Source organism: Myotis myotis, unplaced genomic scaffold (assembly GCF_014108235.1).
Source record: "Myotis myotis isolate mMyoMyo1 unplaced genomic scaffold, mMyoMyo1.p scaffold_m19_p_8, whole genome shotgun sequence".
NCBI classification, from domain to species: Eukaryota; Metazoa; Chordata; class Mammalia; order Chiroptera; family Vespertilionidae; genus Myotis; species Myotis myotis.
The window spans coordinates 6,779,677-6,802,181 of record NW_023416390.1 but is presented as its reverse complement, the minus strand read 5'-3'; the positions used below and the strand labels follow the sequence as shown (position 1 = coordinate 6,802,181).

Here is a 22,505-nt window from a genome sequence, read left to right as displayed (position 1 = left end):
GCGCTAGCATCCCGATCCCACTCCCCAAACGCTGTTGGCAGCCATTGTTAGCAACCCCTGGGGGCATGCCACTCCCTGAGAACCGGAGGTAGCAGGACATCAGTCTGCCTGGCCCACCGTGGCTCAGTGGTGGAGCGCTGACCTATGAACCAGGAGGTCACGGTTTAATTCCTGGTCAGGGCACATGCCGGGGCTGTGGGCTTGATCCCCAGTGGGGGGGAGGGGGGCGTACAGGAGGCAGCCAATCAGTGATTCTCTCTCCTTATTGACGTTTCTAGCTCTCCTTCCCTTCCTCTTTGAAATCAATAAAAATATTTAAAAAAAGAAAGAAAGACATCAGCCCTAAACAGCACACAGCCCTGTGGCCCCACCACCTGCCCCCGGGACGTGGTGTTCTGTACACACTCCTGGTGAATATGAACGATCAGACTTTGGATACTGGAAGTGAATGGCACGTAGGCAAACCAAGTTTACGAGTGTGATTTTTATTTTCTAAACCGGACTTGGCCTCTGCCTTAGTGCATTGCGAAAGCCCTGGGGTACTTAAAACGACCAAGGGCTTTGTTGCACGTGGGGCTCCCTGGAGGCAGGTGCCAAGATGCTCATTGGGGCCAACATCTGGGAAGGGGAGGAAGCAGGATTGGGCAGAGGAAGAGGCGGAGGCCTCCGCGGACCTGGGGGAGCCCTGGGAGGAGAACTTACAGGCCAGGTGTCTTGCTTTGCACTGAGATTGCTGGGCTCAGCCAGCAGGTGCTTGCTGTAGTGGGACCTGCAGGAAGGGGGTGAGCTCAGGAGGCTGCTCTCTGCAGCTGAGGCAAAGCCAACCCTGCTCAACCCAACGGAGCTCTGGCCAGCTCTCCACGCTCTCCCCCAGCCTCTGTGTACATCCCCACCTGCGCGTCACAGTAACCGGGGCACTGCTGTCATTCCCATTGTATAGACGACGAAACTGAGGCTTAGAGCATTTTCACTAACTTCCCGGGTTTCAGCACCTCACGACTATCTCAGTGCGGACTGGGTCCCAGGCCTTCCACATGTCACGTCCCCTCCGTGCTGTCCACGTGGTCTTGACAATTCTCACTCATCATTCATTCATCCCCACTCACTGGGGCTGTGTGAAGTGCTGTGCCCCATGCTGTAAGCGGACAGCCGAGCTGCTAACACCTGTCTCGTTCGTGCTGTTTCTTTTGTGGTTGGTGGAGTAGCTCACAGGTAGATTAGCAGGGAGGTGGAGACACCTGAGTCCTTTTAAATTCCCAGCGTTTATCGCTTGGTCAGCTTAAGGAATTAATTTTTCAAATCCTTGACATGCCTGCTTGCTGCTTGTCTTGAGATAAGATTTTCCTCGTGGGTTGTTTCTGGCATGCACGAGGGCATCTGATGGAGGGCCTCTTAAAGAGCACCGTGGGCCTCCGAGATGTCACCCCAGGCTCGGCCCACTGGGGTTTGTGGCGCTGGCAGCGGCCTCAGGAGTCCCACATGCCCACGGGAGGCAGTACTGCCAGGAGCTGGCCTGGCTCTGGGGCCCCGGGCCCTCTTCCCCGGGTCTCAGTGGCCCATTGAAAAGGCTCTGAGTCCTCTCCAGGCCCCGGGGAAAGGCCGCCTTGAATCAGAGGTGAGGTGTTTTGGCTGCTGTGTGTTGGCTAATTTTGCCTTTTGAACAAATCAGATGAGACATGACCGCTAGGCTACAAGGTTGGCCTCAGGCAAGTTCAGTGAGCTCTTAGAATCGCGAGCCTGTCCACTCCGACAGATGAAGTCAACGCAACAGGAGCACATGCTTAGGATGATAGTTGAATGTTGTTGAGGCCAGAATTCTTTTTAAATAGTTTAATTTTTAAAAGTTACAAAATATGTGTTCACTGTTGCAATGAAATCTCCTCTCCCTTCAGGTCATTAATATGAATAGTTGTGTGTTTATTTGAACATGTACACATATATTCACCCACTTTTTTCCTTTTTTTTTTCCATAAAAATATGATTCTAAATGTATCTGTATTTTAATCCTCACCAGAAGACATGCTTAGAGAGAGGAAGGGAGAAAGAACGAGAGAGAGAGAGAGAGAGAGAGAGAGAGAGAGAGAGAGAGAGAGAGAGAGAGAGACTAGAGAAACATCACCCCCCCCAACCAGGGCATGTGCCCTGACTGGGAATGGAACCAGTAACCCTTCGGCGCGAAGGATGATGCTCAACCAACTAAGCCACTCCGGCCAGGTTGATTGTAAATATTTTACAAAGTGCTTTATCCACAAAACAATGTGTTATGGACATTTGCCCCCCAGGTCAATATAGATCTTTATAATATTCCATGGTGCGGTTGTCTCATGATTTATTCAACCATTTTTCCCGTTGGTAGACATTCAGCTCGTTTCCGGTTTTTGTTATTAAAACATCACCGCACGGGACGTCCTTAGCCCCAGCAGTCCTGCTACAGCACCGGAGGTGAGCGAGGCGGACGCTCACGGCTTTCCAGAAGGTCACATTGTAGAGGGGAAGCTGTGTGAACGGGGACGCCATACACAGAGTAGGAAGTAGCAGCGAGATAAGGGCTCTGAGAGGAATGAAGCCTGCAGGGCAGGCTCTTGCTTGGGGGTCATTTGTGAGTGGGGTCTGCCAGCTGCCCGCGTGCAGAAGTTGTCCTGAGTCACTGCCCCTGCTCGGAAGCCCTGCTTCCCCCGCCCCCCTCAGCTGTAGGTGTTACTGTCTTTCAACATTTTGCCCATCTCCTATGTGACGAACGGATGTTTCCCTGAGTGCTGATGAGGTGAGAGAGCTTTTCGTATGTTCATGGTGTTTTCACATTTCTCTTCCTTGAATATTGACTTTGTCATGAAAAAATTGGGTCGTCGGGCCTCTTCTGACCATTTCGGAGGAGCTCGCTGTCTGTGGGAGTCTGTGGCCTCTCCGACACCTTGGCTTACTTTACCTTCTTGTCTCTCCTCGTTGTTCCTTCAGCCCCAGAGAGAAGCAGCCCTTAGGGAGAGTGGACCTGGGGCCTCGGGCCCATGAGCTTTTAAAAAATATTTTTATAGACTTCAGAGAGGAAGGGAAATGGGGAAAGAGATAGAATCATCAGTGATGACAGAGACTCACTGATCAGGAGCCTCCTGCTGCCCCTACTGGGGATTGGGCCAGCAACCCCCGGCATGGGCCCTGACCGGGAATCGAACCGTGACCTCTTGGTTCACAAATATTTGGTTCATAGGTCAACACCCAACCACGGAGCCACGCCGGCCGGGCACTGAAGTTTTTCTTATTTCCAACCCAGCTGTCTCTCCTCAGCACGCATCTGTCTATTGCTTCTGAGAACTTCCACCTGGGCGTCCCACGTGTGCTCCAGACTCCTTTTCCTCCTCGTGGTTCCATCCGTCCAAGCCCGCTGCTCCTCCCGTATTCATCACAGTGGTTAGTGCCCCTGCTGTGTACTCAGTTGTCCAGGCTTAAACCTGTGGGGTTGTTCTTCACTCTCCATCCTTTCCTCTCCGCCTCCCCACAGCCCGTGGCTGCCAGGGCTTGTTGGCGCGGCCTCCCACGCCAGTGCTTGGAGTGTGCTCTCCCTCCTCCAAGTCCAGCGACAGCCTGACGCCTTGGCAGGGCGTGCAAGGCCTTCGCACTGGTCCCTACCTGCCCTCTCACCCTCAGCTCCCCTCCCCCCCCCAGCCCCACGTCTGTCCCTCTAAGTCCTCAAACTTCTCGCCTGTGAGCCATAGTACCTCCTCCTGCCCCCCACCCCTGACTGGGGACATTTGGAAATAGGAGGTATCACTCTAGTTATTATAATGAAGGGGAGTTGCCACCAGCAATCACTAGGTGGGGTCTGAGATGGTAAATACCCCGCAGTGTGTGGGACTGTCTCTCAAAGGGGAATTGTCCCGCCCAGATGGCAGGTGGCCGCCCTGTTGAGAAACACAATGGTGCTGCTTCAGGCCTCCTCCTTGGTGGCAGCCCTTCCCCAGCGGAGATGCCCCTCCTCGGTCTCCGCCTGGGACCCCTCCCTGTGTCTGATCCCAGTTAAAACGCCACGTTCGTTCTCTCTGAAGCCTGTGCTCCGTTCACACCAAAGCGAGTGGGCCCAGGCTGCCGGCACCTCCTGGGGAGCGCCTTTGCCTGTGTCTTTCCCTGCAGAAGGGCTGGTCTCCTCGCGCCTGGCCTGGTGCCGGCAGCTGGTGGGTGAGCAGGAAGGTAAAGGGGGTGGAGTGGCTGCAAGGAGGGAAGCCATGGCCTTTCATCTGTGCCGTTCGGGATTGGGCTTTGCTTGTCGCACTTGATTTGGATCTTCTCTCTCTCTCTCTCTCTCTCTCTCTCTCTCTCTCTCTCTCTCTCTGTGGCATGCGCTTCTTCATTCCTGCAGACTGGCTGCCTTCCATAGCTACAGTCATCTGCACTTCCTCGAGGCGCTTAGATCTTGGCCCTCTTTGCTCCGAGGTGTGATGGCAGTAGTTACAGCTCCCGTTTCCAAGGCAACAGCCTTCTGGCCTGAGTGCATCTCTGACTTAGTGCCCTCCATTAGAGGAGAGGAGCCGTAGGTCTCCTCTCTCCATATTCACACTCCCCTGCTTTACTGCTTCTAAAAGGCAGGAGACATTAGAACAGGACAGGGTGGAATAGTACTCTGCTCTCGCAACTTAAAAATGTTTGATTGAAGCCAGAACCGGTTTGACTCAGTGGATAGAGCGTCGGCCTGCGGACTGAAAGGTCCCAGGTTCGATTCCGGTCAAGGGCATGTACCTGGGTTGCGGGCACATCCCCAGTAGGAGATGTGCAGGAGGCAGCTGATCGATGTTTCTCTCTCATTGATGTTTCTAACTCTCTATCTCCCTCCCTTCCTCTCTGTAAAAAATCAATAAAATATATTTAAAAAAAAATGTTTGATTGAAGCACACGGTGCATGCAGAGGACAGCGTGTGTAGTAAGTGTACATTCCACCAACACACCCGTCACTGTGCGCGCAGAGGTCAGCGTGTGTAGTAAGTGTACATTCCACCAACACACCCGTCACTGTGCGTGCAGAGGTCAGCGCGTGTAGTAAGTGTACATTCCACCAACACACCCGTCACTGTGCTTGCAGAGGACAGCGCGTGTAGTAAGTGTATATTCCACCAACACACCCGTCACTGTGTGTACAGAGGACATGTGTGTAGTAAGTGTACATTCCACCAACACACCCGTCGCTGTGTGTACAGAGGACATGTGTGTAGTAAGTGTACATTCCACCAACACACCCGTCACTGTGCGCGCAGAGGACAGCGCGTGTAGTAAGTGTATATCCCACCAACACACCCGTCACTGTGCGAGCAGAGGACAGCGCGTGTAGTAAGTGTACATCGCACCAACACACCCGTCACTGTGCGTGCAGAGGACAGCGCGTGTAGTAAGTGTACATTCCACCAACACACCCGTCACTGTGCGCGCAGAGGACAGCGCGTGTAGTAAGTGTACATTCCACCAACACACCCGTCGCTGTGTGTACAGAGGACATGTGTGTAGTAAGTGTAAATTCCACCAACACACCCGTCACTGTGCGCGCAGAGGACAGCGCGTGTAGTAAGTGTATATTGCACCAACACACCCGTCACTGTGCGTGCAGAGGACAGCGCGTGTAGTAAGTGTACATTCCACCAACACACCCGTCACTGTGCGTGCAGAGGACAGCGTGTGTAGTAAGTGTATATTCCACCGTCACTGTGCGTGCAGAGGACAGTGTGTGTAGTAAGTGTATATCCCACCAACACACCCATCACTGTGCGTGCAGAGGACATGTGTGTAGTAAGTGTACATTCCACCAACACACCCGTCACTGTGCGCGCAGAGGACAGCGCGTGTAGTAAGTGTATATTCCACCGTCACTGTGCGTGCAGAGGACAGTGTGTGTAGTAAGTGTATATCCCACCAACACACCCATCCTGTGCGTGCAGAGGACATGTGTGTAGTAAGTGTATATTCCACCAACACACCCGTCACTGTGCGTGCAGAGGACATGTGTGTAGTAAGTGTATATTCCACCAACACACCCGTCACTGTGCGTGCAGAGGACAGTGCGTGTAGTAAGCAGTCCTTACACCCTTCTCAGGAAGGTAGATGAGGGTGCTACTGCACAGTGTAAGGAACTGTCGCCTGAAATGGCTAATGTGGAAGTCATTTCCACATTTCTAAGGGCTAAACTTTTATTCTTTCACTTATTTACTATGTAATGGGCATCTGTTACTTGCCAGGTGCTTTTCCAAGGGCTGAAGATACAGTAGGAAGCAAAACAGACAAAACCCCTGCCTTCCTGGCAGTTAATCTAGAAGGCTGGGTCTGGAGCAAGAAACTCTCCATTAACCGAGAGGCTCCAACGTTTTTTTAAAAAATTATTTTTAATAGATTATACAGAACCTTTTTTCACGTGGCACATAGATTAAATGGAAAACGTATTTTTAAGACTTCCAAAGCTGGCCCCATGAATGTCCTATGCCACGCTGAAAGTCTCTGCAGCGTACCCCATCATTTCATTTTCCATCACAACGGGAGGTGGGAAGTGTGTTTTGCTTCTTGCAGGCGGGGAAACGGCACCATAGAGAGGTGCCAACATGTCTGAGGGTTCACAGGGGTCAGTGACGCTCTTCTATCCCCGCGCCGGGAGCTTTCCCACTTCCAAGTTCAAGTCCTGGGCTGGTACTGCCATTCATTTTGAAGAACAAGTCCAAGTTTTCTCTGTGTATGTGTGTGTGAAAAAGCCGAATTTTCAATATAAAAGGTGAAAAAAGTCGGGTGACTTCATGTTTTTGTAATCAGTTCTAAAAAGAACCCCTCACCCCCTGGCTTTCTGGGTCAGACCAAGACCTGCTTGGATGTTAGTGGCTTAACTGACTCTGCAGGATAGAATTTCCCCTGCGGTTGTCCCTCCCCGCTCCCTTCCCTCTGGCTTGCTTCTAGAAAGCTCTCTGCTGTTATTTGAGGCTTTCTAAATGATCAAAATGAGCAGCTACTGGAGCTTTTATTTCTGCCCTTAATCAGACAGGGCTGAAATTGGGGGTGCTGGGGGAAGAATTCTTTAGCCGGCCGCCTCTGATTGGTCCCTGGAAGACTGTGGGTTCAGCTGGCCAGCTGCGAGCACCCTCAGAGAGGTCCCTCTTGCCTGCCTGTGCCGTGGCTTTGCTGTGAACACGAATCCTCACACCCAGCTGGCGTGGCTCAGTGGTTGAGCTTCAACCTATGAATTGGGAGGTCCCGGTTCGATTCCCAGTCAGGGCACATGCCCGGGTTGCGGGCTTGATCCCCAGTGCAGGAGGCAGCCGATCAATGATTCTCTCTCATCATTGATGTTTCTCTCTCTCTCCCTTCCTCTCTGAAATATATATATATATATATATATATATATATATATATATATATATATGAAAAAAAAGAAAGAAAACAAAGCCCCACACCCAGCTGTCCCTTTGCCTGCACCCCTGCACCCAGTGGGTGGCTCTGAGAGGGAGCGTCTGACTTATTATTTTTACTGAAGGTCATTTTTGTGGAATATGTCATATGCTTTGCATTCTAGACTGAGTTTTGATGACCACAGACCAACTACGTAGGTTTCAAGCTTTAGCCCTTGGAGGATGTGATAAAATGCTTTCACTTCTAATGTTCAATTTGTGAACATATAGATGGTGGGTTGTACTGCTAATACAGCCAATGGGTTGAAATAGGACCAAAAAAATCTGTCTTTTGTCTTTCTTTTTAATATCATGGAACGATGTGCTCTTTCAAATGTTCGAGGAAAGTGGTACCTGTGGGTTTGCGGTCGTCTCTCGGCAACACTGAATACGCTCCGTTCAGCGATCGTCCTCCCTGCGTCTGAGAGATCCTGCACTCGGGAGCTAAGGAATCACAAAACAAAACACTCAGTCATTTTTATTAGACAAGGCGGAGGCAGTGAAAAAACCGACGCACACACAGCCCAGGCTTTCATTTTCAAAAGCTTTTACTTCAGGAGGCACACGAGCGTTTCTGTGACTGAAATAAGAAACAGCCGCGGGCCTGCGGAACGGGGTGATGGCGAGTTCCTCTGGAGCGGGGCTGCGCGGGGATGAGGTTGATCTGGACCGAGTGGCCCTCGGAGGACTCAGTTCTGCGGAGGCTCCGGGATTTGGCTGCCGACTCCGGGATTTGGCTGCCGACTCCCACCATTCTTGTCATCCGGCCAACATAGTGGTGACAACTGTTACAAAAGTGAGAAAGTTCAGTGTCTTTTTAAAAGATTCTGTGTGTTGTTTTTTTTTTTGAAAAAACTCGATTTTTTCAGAGTTTTAGCTTTACATCAAAATTGAGAGGAAGGTGTAGACATGTCCCATATCCCCCTGCCTCCTCCCCACGCCTCCCCCACTAACAACTCCTCCCACCAAGTGGTATGTTTGTTATAATGAAATCTATATTGATAAATTGCGATGTAGGGTTTTTTTTTGTATGAAAAACAAAAACAAAACACACCTATTAAATCCGATCTGGTCGTTTTATCCTAAGTATTTTGTTCTGTTCTCTAGAGTCGTGGGTTTGATTTCCTGAGCTATGCAAATGGGATTTTTCTCTTCGTCCCCCGGGTCCGGGAGGAGATCGTTCCCATTTTATAAGTGTCAGGAAGGACTCCAGTGCCCAGGTGTGCCCGCCCTCCTCGGAGGAAGGCGAGGACCAGCTGCGCGCTTGGCTCGCTCGGTGGGTGAGATGGATGCCAGGGCAGTCAAGACGTTCTCCTTCTGCAAGGATGCCCAGAGCGAGGGGAGGGAGCTGTTGTTTGTGGGGATTACTTATCCTAGATCTGGATTTTAGTGAAAATCGATACTAACAACACAAAAGACCGATGCTATCAGCCAACATCAAACACTGACCATGGATACGAAAGACAGGGTGGAAATTTTCTTTCAGGAAATGTAGGGTGATATCTATTTTAAGGAACAGATATCAAAACAAAAGACAGTTGTCAAATTCAAAATGCTTCAAGATGCATCAGTTAGGGCAGTGGTCGGCAAACTGCGGCTCGCGAGCCACATGCTGCTCTTTGGCCCCTTAAGTGTGGCCCTTCCACAAAATACCACGTGCGGGCACGCACGTACAGTGTGATTGAAACTTCGTGGCCTATGCACAGAAATCGGTATTTTGTGGAAGAGCCACACTCAAGGGGCCAAAGAGCCGCATGTGGTTCATGAGCTGCAGTTTGCTGACCACTGAAGGGGACTGGTTTGGTCAAAATAATAACACAGAAACGTTTTCATTCTCATCTAGACAGGTCTGAGCAAGAGCGGACCAAGTCTTGCTGTTGGTGATACAGGCACTCTCTCTCTTACTGAGCCTCCCAGCTCAGATGGCTGCCCCAGTTTCCATCACTAGAGCAAAGGGAGTAAGAAAGGAGAGGACAGCTCCTTAAAACCTGTGGCTCAGATCCCATTGTCCACACCCAGTCACGTGACCACTTCCCCGCAAGGGGAGCTGGGAAATGTACTCTTTTATTTATTGTTTGATTCTTTCATTGATTTCTAAAGGGAGAGGGAGAGAGAGAGAGAAGCATCAGTGATGAGAGAGAGAGAGACATCACTGATCGGCTGTCCCTGCACGCCCCCCATTGAGGATTGAGCCCACAATCCAGGTATGACTGGGAATCAAACTGTGACCTCCTGGTTCATGGGTCGACGCTCAACCACAGAGCCACACTGGCCGGGTAAGGGAAACATACGTTGTAGGTTGGCAGCCATGTGCCCCACTAAGCCTTCATTTCGATAGAGGAAAGGGAGAGTGGGTACTGGGGAGACAGCTAGGAGCCTGTGCCCCGCAGGACTAGCAGCCCCTGTGGCTCCTAGGCGGGTCAGAGTTGACACTGCTCCTTCCGAAGAGGATGCTTATTATTCAGGCTCCGCGCCAGAACACAGGCGGTGTTGACGTCTTGCCCAGTGTGTTGCTCAGATGCCCAGGCTGGGCAGGTAGGTTTTGACTGTGTTGTCATTAAGTGAGAAGGGATTGTACTTTCTTTAAACATGCTTTTCTGGTGGGAAGAAGGGACTCGTTTTGGCGTATTGGAATTTTCACATAGAATTCCCACGCCTGCAAACCCATATGCATCAGAATGAGAAAGGGCTTCAGAAAGGGCCAGCCCCAGGGAGCAGGTGGACGTATTTGGTGCTGGGTGGGGACTGGATTCTGGAGTTGTCAGTGGTCGGCCATTAGGGTTAACTCTGATGTTGATTCTAGGAATGGAGCCAAAACATTACAAACTCGTTTATAACTTCCCCGCCCCCTGTGAGTAACCATATTAATAAGTAATTTTAAGGGCCTGGGTTCTAAACTAATCTTATTAAAACAGAGTGATGTCTCTTATTTCTCCACCAAGAGATAGTGCCAGAAAGCTCGGCCATTTATTCCTTTCTGGCTACTTCCCGTCTGGATTTTGTTTATTGTTCTCTGCCCAGAGCGCTCCATCAGGGGGATTACTGTATGGCCAGGAAGGTTTGTTTGTGTAAAAGTATGTGAATGTTTTGTTCTGCTTGGTAGGAAGTGAGCTGTCACTGACACTCAGGTTCTTCTTCTTTTTTTTAAATATATTTTTATTGATTTCAGAGAGGAAGGGAGAGGGAGATAGAAACATCAATGATGAGAGAGAATCATTGATTGGCTGCCTCTTGCATGCCTCCTACTGGGGACTGAGCCCGCAACCCTGGGCATATGCCCTTGACTGGAATCGAACCCGGGACCCTTTGGTCTGCAGGCCAACACTCTATCCACTGAGCCAAACCAGCCAGGACTTTTTATTATTATTATTATTTAAATAAAATACATATTTTTATTGATTTCAGATAGGAAGGGAGAGGGAGAGATAGAAACATCAATGATGAGAGAGAATCATTGATCGGCTGCCTCCTGTACACCGCCTACTGGGGATCAAGCCTGCAACTGGGGCATGTATCCTGTCTGGGAATCAAACCCTGACCTCCTGGTTCATAGATCGAAGATCAGCTGCTGAGCCACACCAGCCAGGCCAGATCTTGTTGCAAAGTCTAGCTTGCACCGTACGTTATAGATTCTTAGTTGAGGTTTCTAGATTTGGGTGTGTGTGTGTTTTGCCCTTGGTTTTTCTCCTGTTCCATCACACACAGCGAAGGGGATTTTGACATCTGAACCTTTCAGATCCTGTTTTCGTCCTCAGTGTGAGCTAGACTTCCAGGCTCTGTCTTCTGGCCGTGTGGGAAGAGTTAGCAGGCCGGGTTTCTTGTCTAATATGGAGCTTGTCTATCTTGTGTCTCCAGCATTGTTTGGGTCTTTTGCTTGGCAGTGAAAAGTCTCAGAGTCTGTAGGTCCCTCGTTGTCCCTGGACCTTAGGAGACGCATCAGGAATGATTGACTACTGAACAGACAGGGTATCGACCACCCACCGGCATCAAAGCGTCATCTTTGGCATAAAGACTTAGGGCAAACGTTTTAGAAAAAGTTGTCTTTTTTTTGGTTAGCAAGAAAGCCTGTGATGAATTTCCCTTTAAAAGATTGTTTGGTTCAGGGCTCTGCTTCCAGGAAAGGTATTATTGCCATTTTTCAGGGAGGCCTCCGAGGCGAGTGATTTTGTTCAAGGTCATATAAGGCAGTGCGGCCTCTCTTTTCATGGTGCCACATTATTTTTAATGAGTTAGAGCGAGGGATTCTGTTAATAGATGAGCAAAGGGCAGCTCTAAGCCCCAGGAGGTACTTGGGGGGATTTTAGATGAAGTAAGGACTAGAGAAGGCAGACTACACCGCCATGGTGAGTTCGTCCTGCTGGCTCAGCCCCGGGACATAGGCTTACCCCTGTTGAATTAATGACTGTGAACTAAAGGAGAGTTCACAGTGAAAAAGGAAGAACAAAGATTTGGAAGAGCAATGTTTTCAGGTATTAGTAGCCTAAGGAGGGTTAGATCAGGGTAGATGGAGAAGGTAAAGAGAGGTTATTTGCAGGAGTTTGGGAAATCTTGGTGGACTAGAAAAGAGCAACCCAGGGCTAGTTCAAAGCTGGACTTGGTGGTTGTTAATCCTCACCAGAGAATACTTCTCCCATTACTCTTCAGAGAGTAGAAGGGAGGGAGGATGGGAGAGCGAGAGAAACATCGATGTGAGAGAGACACATCGACCAGTTGCCTCTCTCATGTGCCTGACCAGGGGTATGTGCCCTTGACTGGGAATTGAGCCCAAGACCCCTTGGTGCACGGGCTGATGCTCTAACTACTGAGCACACTGGCCAGGGCTCAAAGCTGAACTTCTAACTCCCAAGTCTCTTCAGTGCCTGTTTGTCCTTGCTTCTTCGGTTTATGAAACTACTTTTATGGTGGGGAGGTTGAATCCGTTGCTGTGTGTGCATTCTCGTTGTGCAGCCGGGAGGGGCCGGGAATGCAGGTGTGCCCATGGGAGCACACCTGTGTGTCTGTGTGAGCAGGAGCTCATCACCGAAGGCCTCAGGCAGGAAGGGTACCTGACAATGGACACCCTCACATCCCAGAGCCCTGGGGCCATCCTGCTTTTCACTCCCTTGCTAATCTGGTGAAACTCCTTGGGCAGTAAACACTCACAGTATTGACTCTTCCGCAGGACTGTGTGGAAGGCTGCCTTCCCTAGTCTTCAAGAACCGGGAGGACATCTTTAGAAATATCTTTTATGTCCGGGTCCCACGGTTTTGGTGCCTGGTTCGATCCAGAGCACGGAAACGCTGGCTTCGTGGTTTTAGTGTGTGGGAAGTTCTTCAGTTCCCAGGGCCTTTCATGGGTGTCTCCGTAGAGCAGTGATGACATGTCTTCCCTACAGAAAGGGATACTGAAACAAAATAAGAAGACAGATTTTGAAACACCATGTAAAAGAAAGTGGAACAATCACTAATCATCAGGAAAACGCAAGACAAAACCACAGTGGATACCACTTCACACCCGTTAGCATGGCTGTTCCCTGAGAAACAGAAAGCAGTAAGTGTTGGTTCGGAGATGGAGCTGTTGGAGCCCTGTGCATTGCTGGTGCACCCCCCTAGGTCTGGGAAGTGCTGTGAGCCCCCTGGTAGTGCCTCCTGGAGTACCCATTTCCTTGTAGTTTTAGAAGAAATGTTGATGTTGATGTTGATGTGAAAGCAAATGCATCCGTCCAGTAGGGGCTCGATGGGACATGGGCAAGAATTGCTAATGTAGCCGCGAGGGAAATCAGTTTAACTTTGCATGTGGAATAGCTCCTCTGCGGCTGGGGGTGGGGGTGGGGGTGGGGGAGTTCCAGAAGCACCGAGTGTCTGGCCCATTGCAGAGGGGAGGTGGAAGTTGACCATGAAGCTGGTGTAAGTTACTGAGGCCAGAAGATTTGCCGCCTGTGTCAGCGCTGGGTGTGGAATACTCCCCCTGGGGGTGGAGTACAGCCAAGAAACATTCACGTAGCCCTCCCAAGAGCCCTGGACTGGCTATTAATGTTGTTTCCAGAATGAGATTTAGCCAGTTCTGGGGGCCACAGTGTTCTGCATAGTTACCCCACTTGTTGACCGCACAGCGATGCTCGGTCTCCTCGCAGCGGCTTTGCACGGGGCGCCTTCCCTTTCCAGGGCGCGTTCCCTTTCCCCCAGTGCATTCCCTTTCCTGGGCGACAAAGAGAAGGTACAGCTCTGACCACAGTGCCTTTTCCCCACCCAGTCAGGCCGCTGCCGCACTGCTTTTCTGTGATTTCAGTGCCTGCGTGGAAATTCTCCGGAGAGTTAGTAAAGACTCGACTTATGAGGCCTCTACCTCCATAAATGAACATCCCCTGGCTTTCCAGTTTCATCCAAGTTTCTTTTTAATATTTTTATTTCGCGTGTGTATGTGTGTGCATTGTGTGTATGGAATATATATGGAATAGCTCACATTAATAGAATAATGCAGGAATCAACATTATTGAGACATTATTAAACTACTCACTATGTTTATCACTTATATGGAATACAGTAGGTACCTGAATAACATCGTTTTGTTCAACGCTGTTTCTTTATAACGTCGATGAGATGGAACGTAACTCTTGTTTATCTCAATGAGCCGCTGGTAAAGTTCAGTTCCTTACACGTTGCTTCACCTCAGTTCCAATTCCGTATCGGTGTTGAGTGAGGACTTACTGTGTGCATGAGCGTATAAATGCGTGTAGGTAATATATAGTAATAGAATAATGTGGATATGGACATGATTGGATACGTTAATAGACTTTCCACTGTGCTCATTGACATCTTAGAATAAGATTCTAATAATGCAAGGCAGTGACGAGAACTTATCTCGGTAGATAAATGGGGAATGCTACCTGTTTTCTTGGTGTTTTTTTTTTTTTTTAATCCCCTTTCAGTTTTACCTGAAGGATAAAAATAACTTCCTCAGAGCAGTTATTTGGAAAAATAAAATTACTCATAGTTGCACCATCTTCATCCAAGAGGGATTGGTCATTTCTAAGCAAGCAAACAACCACGACCAAAACCACTTTGTAACAGGACTAAGGAAGCGTGATTACTTGTCTTTGGGGAGCATCTGCGGATAAATGAGGGCGATAAGCGTTGCCTTTGCTCTTTTTTAGGTAAAAATTAAAGGTATCAGTTGTCTTTTAAGAGCTCTGTTCGAAGCACGACAGACGTAAACACAGAGCTTTTGCTCAGCAGGGTTTAAAAAACGAATATAAATATTAGCCTTATGGTTCTTAAGATTTAGTTTAAAATGAGAATTTTGAAGCCAAACTATGTGAAAACTTGGGAAGTATTTGAAAAGCAATAGATGATCAGGCTGTAGCCACGAGGTTTTGGTTTGTGAGACCTGGGGCAGGAATCTCTATTTTTAAAAGCCTCTCTTAGGGATTTTGGTTTGGGAATAAATATTTAGGTAACAGGAGAGCAAGTTGTGAAGTCTAAAAAAGTATGAAAACAATGAATTACGCCTTTTCTTTTTTGTTGACAGATTAAAGAGTTTGTTTTTATATATATTTGGGTTTTAAAAAATTTACATATTTTTCTTTTAAATATATATATATTTTTAAAATATATTTTATTGATTTTTTACAGAGAGGAAGGGAAAGGGATAGAGAGTTAGAAACATCGATGAGAGAGAAACATCGATCAGCTGCCTCCTGCACACCCCCCACCGGGAATGTGCCCACAACCAAGGTACATGCCCCTGACCAGAACCGAACCCGGGACCCTTCAGTCTGCAGGCCGACGCTCTATCCACTGAGCCAAACCGGTTAGGTCTAAATATATTGTTTTATTGATTTCAGAGAGGAAGGAAGAGGGAGAGAGAGAGAAACATCAACGATGAGAGAGAATCATGGATTGGCTGTCTCCTGCACGCCCCCTAGTTGGGATCGAGCCCACAACCCGGGCATGTGCCCTGACCGGAATCGAACTGTGATCTCCTGGTTCATATGTCTATGCTCAACCACTGAGCCATACCTGCCGGGCTATATGTTGTTTTTGAGGAATCAACGGTATAAGCAAAAATAAAATCTGAAAATACTGTCTTTTTCACCTCTGATTTTGCACCTACCTAACAATTTCAGGATAAAAACACAAAAAAACTCTTAATATCGCACAGTGAAAGAATAATCCTTGTGTAGTTGACCGTGAAAATGAAGACCGATATGTAAATGTTATTACTCTCAGAATTTTTGAGCATAGTAATCTTAATATTTATTTTGGGGGAAAATTGAGCAGTGGAAACATTCTTGTTCATATTTTTATAGCTAAGATTGACATTTATGCCTCAGTTATTGAAATTTAGGAGGTTGGGAAATGAGTTGGAATTTGGGTCCGCCCAAGGGTAAGTCTAGACAAACTGATCGTTTAGTCTGCATACAGTCTTCAGAAATGAAATTAAACCAACTTTGTTTTGAAATATCTAAATTCACAACAGCACTAAGTCCCCAAAAGATTAATGGGCAAAGAATAACAACAGATTTTTCATAGGAGGAAGTACTGGCCTATAGAGAAGTGTTCCACTCCGCATCAAAGGAATGGCAGTCAAAACACTAATGAGAAGCCATTTAATGGCTATTAAGTTAACATGGATATAAATAAACCTAAGCTTATGTGACCTCAGAAAATGAGTAAATTATTTTTCTGGCAGCAGTGTTAACAGCTCTGTTCTTTTGGAAATCACATTGGCAATGGATAGAAAAAGTTATACAAATGGTCAGGTCCTTCAACCACCTTATCCCACTTAGAATTTATTCTAGAGGAAAACTCCTGAAGAAGAAGGAAGCTATAAGAAAAGGACATTTATTGTGTTGTTATTTCTGATACAAAAAATTAGAAAGAAATGGATAAATAAAATTAGAATATTTTCTAACTGTCCCAAAAGACGTTCAGGAAGACTATGGAAAATAAAGAAAAAGCTTGGAGTAAAACATAGTAAAATGTATATACGTATATTATAATGAAATATGTAAAATGATTAATAAACACTTTTATCCTGGTGTTGGCAACATAAGTGGCTTTTACAACATTAAACTTTTTATTTTAGCAATAAATGAAAGACATTTAAAAAAGGATCATTTTAAAGTTTGCAATACCTGGAATACTTTTCCTTCCTTCCCAGCATAATGCAACAAAGATAGGTGAAATAAAACGCTTTTCCTTGGAAATCTGAAGGACTTGACCACTTTTCTCCTTGTACTGTATTACCTCCCAACATGAATTTTCTAGGTACCTCAGTTGTCTTTTCTGCGTAAAAATGTTGTAGCCACTCAAGCCAAGACTTTGTAGGCTGTGGGGTTGGATATCTGGATGAAACCCTGTTTAAACTGCAGGGAAATGGGTACTTGCCACTTACCAGGTGTAGTCCTGGGAGAAACTATCTGACCTCTCTGTGCCTCACTTTCCTCATCTGGAAAATGGAGCTAACAATGGCCTCTCACTGGTGAGAATGAAATGACCTGATGCATATACAGTACGCAACAAGGTACCTAGTACTAAAAATACTCAGCAATTAGAGCTATTATTCTATGCCCATATTTGGGAGGCACTCTTGATTGCCTACTCTACTTTCTTCCTTGGTGACAGAAGCCCACTTTTGTTCAGGCACCTGACTGAAATGCCAGCTAATCAAGGCAGTCCTTCTCCCATTTGGTACAAATTGGGTGAGAGGTGAGCAAGTGACTTTGTTCTGGTCCATGAGAGGTAATGGGAAGCCAGTTGGAGGCTTCTGGGAGAGATAGTCATCCTCTCTGAACAAAGAGAGAGGCATAGGAGGGTATGTACTTGTCACCTCTCCTGCCCCAGCATTCCTGCTTTGGCTATCCTTGTATGATGATGTGTTGTTTGCAGCTGTCGCAGCCATTTTGCAGTCACTAGGGGATGGTTGCCAACGACCATGGGTGGCCGAGCAAAAAGAAGGAAAGAGCCTGGCTCTGGGATAACATCACTGAGCCACTGAGCTCTGCTCAGAGCCACCTACCTCAAGAGGTTTTGTTAAGCGAAAGACATACCCGAATTGCTTAAGCACATTCTAGTTGTCTTTTCTCATATTTGCAGCTGAAAACATCCTAAGTGATAGGTAAGGTAAGTTTAATTGTTATGGTCTCATGTGGTTATTTAAAAACTAGAGGCCTGGTGCACGAATTTGTGCACAATCGGGGCCGGCTGTGGGAGGTTGGCTGTGGGAGCGCACTGACCACCAGGAGGCAGCTCCTACATTGAGCGTCTGCCCCCTGGTGGTGAGTGTGCATCACAGCGACCGGTTGTTCAGTCAGTTTCTTGTTTAGGCTTTATATCTATCTATCTATCTATCTATCTATCTATCTATCTATATCTATCTATATATATATATATATATATAGATATAGATATAGATATAGATATAGATATATATATAGATTATGCCACTAAAATAAATGGTTTTTCTTGAGTAGATTAAAATTTATGGAATAAGTCAGCACTCTTTTATTAGTCTTTCATTTTAGATGTAAGATTTTCATTATAGAAATCATACTTTTAAAATTTTACCTTAGCCTGGTTGGTGTCACTCAGTGGTTGAATGTTGACCTATGAACCAGGAGGTCATGGTTCAATTCCTGGTCAGGGCACATGCCCAGATCGTGGGCTTGACCCTCTAGTGGGGGGTGTGCAGGAGGCAGCCGATCAATGATTCTCTCTCATCGATGTTTCTCTCTCTCTCTCTCTCTCTCTCTCTCTCTCTCTCTCCCCCCCTTTCCCTTTCTCTCTGAAATCCATAAAAATATATTAAAAATATAAGTAAAAATAAATAAAATTTAACCTTGGCTAATACCTGACTGGTATATTTTGAGCCTAGAAACTTCTTTGAAAGCTACTTTGATGATAAAAGTGAAATGTAGATGGACTTGTATGCTTTCCATTATCGGCATAAAAAATATTCTCCAAATAAAGACTGCAATGCTGTAGACATTTTGGTGAGAGTGAATGTAAACCTGTAGCTCTGTAATGGACGACCCAGCTTCAGCCCTGATAGGGTTATGGCTTAAATATTTTGACTATCTGTTTAAAAATAAACTTTCGTGCAGCTGATGAAGAGATTGTGTGTTTTAAAGGATATGTTTGCTGAAATTACATATCTAAAACAAATAAGTTATGCTCAGTGAAATAAGCCAAATTGAGAAAGGCAAATATCACTGGATCTCACCTATTTGTGGAATCTAATGAACAAAATGAATTGACCAACAAAATAATACCCAGAGCAGGGAGGCATGGAACAGACTGACATACTTCAACGTGAGGCTGGGAGAACAAGAAGAGATTAACCAAAGAAATTATATACTTACAAGGAGGCCCAGTGCACGATATTCGTGCAAGAGTAGGCCTTCCTTCCCCCGGCTGCCGGCACTGGCTTCCCTCCGGCACCTGGGACCTGAGCTTCCCTTGCAGCCCCAGCTTCGTCCGGAAGGTCGTTGGAAGGATGTCTGGTCTAATTAGCATATTACACTCTTATTATTATAGATATGCATAGCCCATGGACATAGGTTATGGCAATAGGGTGGTGAAGACGTGGGTGCGTGGGTAGGAGCTGGGAGGAGGGGGAAAAAGGGGGGAAATGGCAGATATCTGTAATACTATCAACAATAAAAAATATATTAAAAAAACACACAAATAGGAAGTTCTACTTTTCCTTTGCTCTGTCACAAAGACCTTTACTGCCCTGGTTCTGCTAGAATAAAAGCACACTGGTGCCACCGGCCTCTTCCACACGAACGGCAACTGGGAAGTTCTTTCTCTGTCGGAACGTGAGTCCTGACCTATTTTAAGGGGTTAAAGTGATAAAAATTACTTGTCCAATGTGTTACCTGGTGGGATGTTCTTAACCAAAGTGAGCTTTATACTACCCTTTCCTTACCTATTAGAGAATTTCCAGGAATAAGACACTCTTTCTCCCTGTAGAGCTAGGAATGTGAGTTCTCCCTAAGCAAACATTTTCACTCAAGTCAAGCAGCCCGCCATCATCCCTCGAAGCACATGCACTTCAGTACTGCCCTCCACAAGCACACCGCATGCGACTCCTGCTCCCAGTGCCTGCTCAGCTCCCTGGAGAGCCTTCTTCATCTGCAGAGATCTGTTCCCACAGCTCTCCATCCTGCAAGCTGGGCCCTGGATTAGTCAGGGCTCTCCAGGACAGAGCCAATAGCATGTATAAGTGTATGTGTATGCAAATTATGTATATCTATAATAAAAGCATAATATGCAAATCGACCGAACAACTGAACAGCGGAACGACCGTTTGGACGACCTTCTGGACGACCTTCTGAATGACCTTCCAGATGAAGCCGGGGCTGCGAAGGCCTACTCTTGCACGAATTTCATGCATCGGGCCTCTAGTCCATATTATAAAAACCCAGTGGCCCTAATGCCATAACGATCAAAGACCAGCATGGGTGGGCGGGGCTGCGAGCATGGCAAGGTGCACGTGGTGGGCGGGGCTGCGAGCACAGTGAGGCTGCGTGGGTGGGTGGGGCCGCATGATTTCACGCTGGGCTTCTAGTGTATATATAATAGGGAATTGGTTCATATGATTGGGGAAACCTCAAAGTCCAGAATCTGTGGTGTGGGTGGCAGGCTAGAGACCCAGGAGAGCTGACACAACTCTCACTGGAGTGGGTACCGCACAGTCCCACGGCAGTCTGCTGGAGAATTCCCCCTTGCTCAGGGAGCCTCTGTGTTCTACTCAGGCCTTCACCTGATTGGAGGGCAATCTGCTGTGCCTAAAGTTCATCCATTTAAATGTTAAGGGGGAGGGGGATGATGAGGAAGGAGAGGCCCCATCCAGAACCATTACTTGTTGTTGACGGAGTGAATGCCTTAGCCTGCAGAGACCTTGACACAGGGCCCTGGTGCCAGCATTTCCCAGTTCTTCTTCGGTGTCTCCACTCCTCAGCTTGGACTCTTGGTCTGAGTTGGGCTGGACTTGGAGAGAGGAGGCTTGGGTTGCTGTCATCGCTCTGTTGTGTGGTTTTGGGTATGGTACTCATCATCTTTGCATGTCAGTTTTCTCATCAGCCAAATGGGGACAATAATAAAGCCTCAGAACCTGTGTTGCTGTGGGGATTGTGTCGGAGGTTATGTGTAAGTGATTTGTCTCCTGTAAAGCATGCTATGAATGAAGGTTGGGTTTTTATTCTATTCCACCTGCAGCCACTATTTATATAAAGCAATTGATTTTGCTCATGGTACCAGGACTTCTGCCAATAGGATTGCCCTGTGATAGATTTGGCAAATTTTTTCCAGGCAACAAGAGGGTATAATTGTAAGGCATTTGTTTCCTGCATTGGGGAGCCATATTTCAGCAGCCTATCCCCAGCTCCTCCCCCTTCCCCCCTCCCCTCATGCTCACTGTGGCTTACAGCCCGTGTAGGATGCAGACCTATTAGTGCTGGCTTGCTTGGATGCCCTTGCTGACAGTGAGGGGATGAGTAATTAACCTAACAAATTCTCGCCTGATTTCCTTGTTGCCTGGTGTCATGTTCAGAGATTAGACTTCTTGGGCAGAAGCTGAAATTCTCCCCCCGCGGCCCCTCCATGACATTGAACATAAGGACTATGATTGAATGAAATCAGAACTGACTGTTCATTCATTCGCATAGCCAGCCATTCAATCAATACTTATTTATGGTGAGTACTGCATTGAACGGGCTGCACCAAGAGGAAGGAGCAAAGGAGAGCAGAGGGAAAGAGACTGGAAAGGCGCACAGAGATTTGACTGCTCGGTGGAGGGTTTGGATTTTATTCTGTTGATGTGAAAACATGGGTGTTGTGAACACTGGGCTTGGGGTTGGACCCCCTGGGCTCCAATTGGCTATTTGCAGCGAGATAGCCAATTCCTGGCTGTGTCATCTTGAGTAAATGACCGAACTGTTCTGTGCCTCAGTTTCTTCACCTACAAAATGGAAAGAAGGGCACTGTTGTATCTATTCCACAGTGCTGTAGTGAGGATGAAATGGGAGAACAGTCCCAAGCCTGGGGAACTGCTGTGGGTGTGTGAGCTTAGAAAATGTGTGTCTAGAAACAAAACTGGCAGCAAGACGAGGGAGAGGTGGCCACAGTGGGGAAAGGCGGAAAGGGTGGGACAGTGTCCATGGCACAAAAATGTCGTGAAGATACAAAAGAAAACCAAAGCAACACTGAACACACGTTTCCCGACTCATGATGATGGCGCTTGGTTATCTCGCATGGATAGTAACGTGTTCATGTCAATGCTCAAATTGCTTTTCATTGTTGGATATACAGGTCCACCCGCCCCCCTTGGTTGGTCTTTCTTGCTTGGATAATATCCGTTTGAGGAGAGACCTGCTGATACCAGGAACAGCAAACGAGGTCCCCTCCAATATTTTGGCAAATCTATGCAGAAACTGCCGATCGTCCCCCAGTATTCAGCCTTCCTTTCTTTATAGGGAATAGAGACTGCATTTCCCAGCTCCCCTTGCCACTGGGTAGGGCTGTGTGACTACATTCTAACTAAGGGACTTAAGGGTGACATTTTCAGAAAAGGGGAACATCACCCTTCATTACCCTGCCCCCCTTTGCCTCCTGATGCCTGGAGTTGGATGGGATGGCTGGGCTTGAGCAGCCATTTTGGGTCATGAAGTAGAGCAGGAAGCAGATACTGAGGTGAATTTTGCAGCGAGATAGATAGAACCTGGGTTCTTATCCCTTGAACACCACCCCAGTCCTGGGTAACTTCCTGTTTAGACCTTGTTTACAATGAGAGAGAAGTAGGCATCTGTCCTGTTTAAGCCTATTTGGGGTTTTCTGTACAATGTGGACCGAATCCTTCTATCATATTATGCTAACGTGAGGGCCAGTTCTTGGTCAGGGTGGCGATCCTAGCATAGACCTGGGTAAACCAAATTCACCGAGATGGACCAACTTAAAAGCACTAGAGCCGGGTGAGTAGGCAGTTTTCAGAACAGACTCCCCATCCCCTTCACCGTCTCCTTATTTGGTCTGACCGTGTGCTGGGCAGGGTGTCCGAACATGACAGGGTGCGCTTGTTAATTCATTCAGCAAAGCACTGAGCGCCTACTGCGTGCGAGGC

The 22,505-nt window shown here is 47.4% G+C and overlaps 1 protein-coding gene across 2 annotated transcripts in view; it reads left to right on the top strand.

Moving 5' to 3' along the window:
• The window catches only part of ANKRD44 (ankyrin repeat domain 44), a 232,764-nt gene that overhangs the window by 35,683 nt on the left and 174,576 nt on the right, over positions 1 to 22,505 (top strand). The window contains exon 2 of one of the 2 annotated variants that reach the window (XM_036319341.1): positions 12,778 to 12,932. The exons of the other annotated variant lie outside the window; for it this stretch is intronic. The gene's annotated coding sequence lies outside the window, so the exon portion shown is untranslated. The remainder of the gene's footprint in view (positions 1 to 12,777; positions 12,933 to 22,505) is intronic. 2 annotated transcript variants of the gene reach the window in all.